Source organism: Aureococcus anophagefferens (genome assembly GCF_000186865.1).
Source record: "Aureococcus anophagefferens unplaced genomic scaffold AURANscaffold_120, whole genome shotgun sequence".
Taxonomy (NCBI): Eukaryota; class Pelagophyceae; order Pelagomonadales; family Pelagomonadaceae; genus Aureococcus; species Aureococcus anophagefferens.
In genome coordinates this window covers 1-2416 of record NW_008705669.1, presented here as the reverse complement: position 1 = coordinate 2416, position 2416 = coordinate 1, and positions in this window count along the sequence as shown.

Here is a 2416-nt window from a genome sequence, read left to right as displayed (position 1 = left end):
CCTCCCCCGAACCCCCTCCCCCTTTTGAGACCGTGACGGCGCGGAGCTGGAGGTGGCCCTTTCTTTGTCCGTCGAGATTGCTGGCTATCTTAGGCCGGGGCTGTTGAGGAACAAGGTGGGGGCGGAGCCTCTATCTTATGCCTGGGCTGGTTGAGAATTATCGTGGGGGCTGCGGCTCTATCTTAGGCCGGGGCTGTTGAGGAACAAGGTGATGTTCGAGGCTATCCTAGGCCGGGGCTGTTGAGGAACATCTTGGGGGCGGAGCCTCTATCTTATGCCGGGGCTGTTGAGGAACAAGGTGATGTTCGAGGCTATCTTAGGCCGGGGCTGTTGAGGAACATCTTGGGGGCGGAGCCTCTATCTTATGCCGGGGCTGTTGAGAGTTGTCCGTGGAATTCTCGTCTATCTTAGGCCGGGGCTGTTTAGGATCATCCGTGAAGTTCGAGGCTATCTTAGGCCGGGGCTGTTTAGGATCATCGTGGAATCCTCGTCTACCTTAGGCCGGGGCTGTTGAGGAACAAGGTGATGTTCGAGGCTATCTTAGGCCGGGGCTGTTGAGGAACATCTTGGGGGCGGAGCCTCTATCTTATGCCGGGGCTGTTGAGAGTTGTCCGTGGAATTCTCGTCTATCTTAGGCCGGGGCTGTTTAGGATCATCCGTGAAGTTCGAGGCTATCTTAGGCCGGGGCTGTTGAGGAACAAGGTGGGGGCGGAGCCTCTATCTTAGGCCGGGGCTGTTGCGGGCAAACTCCCGGGCCCGGCTCTACGCTCGGACTGGAGCATACGTTCGGACTGGAGCATACGTTCAAGGAACTACGTTCGGTTTCATACGATTATCTTAGGCCTGGGCTGTTGAGGAACATCCGCGAAAAAAGATGGTCACCTTGGCCGCCGGCCCGTGCGTTCTCTCTGTCTGTCGGGCGTCACGGCGCGGGAGGGGCGGTAGCTCCCCTGATGCCGGGGCTGTTTAGGATCATCGTCGGGGCTGCGGCTCTATCTTAGGCCGGGGCTGTTTAGGATCATCGTGGGGAGCTGCGGCTCTATCTTAGGCCGGGGCTGTTGAGAATTGTCCGTGGACTTCTCGTCTATCTTAGGCCTGGGCTGTTTAGGAACACCACTTCGGGTCGCGGGTCTATCTTAGGCCGGGGCTGTTGAGGAACAAGGCCTGCCGTGAGCATACGTCCGGACGGGAGCATACGTTCGGACTGGACCCTACGTTCAAGGAATTACGTTCGGTTTCATACGATTATCTTAGGCCTGGGCTGTTGAGGAACATCCATGGAATTCACGTCTATCTTAGGCCTGGGCTCTTTGAGGAACAACGCCTATGACGAGCATACGTTCGGACGGGAGCCTACGTTCGAAGAACTACGTTCGGCTTGCCGAGACGATTATCTGAAGCCAGGAACAACGATTACGATGAGCATACGTCCGGGGCGGGCGACTACGTTCAGATAATTGCGTTCGGCTTGCGATGCGAATATCTTAGGCCAGGCTCGTTCGTGGACGATCGTCGCGCGGAGCTCGAGGAGGCGTCGTCCGCGAGGTCGCTGCGGGCGACAGCGCGCCATGCTCCCACTCAAAGGCGCAGGCGGCCCGGAGCGCGCGTCCTTGGGCGGGCCGAGGTCCACGCCGCCCAGCTCCGCGACGGCGACGAAGCCGCGCCGCAGCATCACGGCGCGAAGGTCGTCGCGGAGCGCATTCTCCGCACACTCTGCGGCGACGAGCGCAAGCTCGGCGTCCATCTCCAAGAGCGCCGCGCGCGCGCCGACGTCCCGGCCGTGTCGAACGCCCGCCACGCGGCGCCGACGGCCGGCGCCGCGGCCGCTGCGAGCCGGCCCGCGCCGTCGAGGACGCAGGCGGCAAACGCGCGCCGCGCGGCGCCAACGGCGCCGCGCGGCGTCGCAGGTTGTCCGCCGGAGGCCCCGGGCATCTTTGATGCCCCCTTCGCGCCGAAGGCGCCCCCGCCCGTGGCGGGCGAGCCCCGCCCGTGGCGGGTCTCCGGCGCCGCGCCGGCCGCGCCCAGCGGCCGGCGCGGCGTCGGGTTAGGATTAGGGTTAGGATTAGGGTTAGGGTTAGGATTAGGATTAGGGTTAGGGTTAGGGTTAGGGTTAGGGTTAGGGTTAGGGTTAGGGTTAGGGTTAGGGTTAGGGTTAGGGTTAGGGTTAGGGTTAGGGTTAGGGTTAGGGTTAGGGTTAGGGTTAGGGTTAGGGTTAGGGTTAGGGTTAGGGTTAGGGTTAGGGTTAGGGTTAGGGTTAGGGTTAGGGTTAGGGTTAGGGTTAGGGTTAGGGTTAGGGTTAGGGTTAGGGTTAGGGTTAGGGTTAGGGTTAGGGTTAGGGTTAGGGTTAGGGTTAGGGTTAGGGTTACCCTTAGGGTTAGGGTTAGGGTTAGGGTTAGGGTCCGGGTTAGGGTTAGGG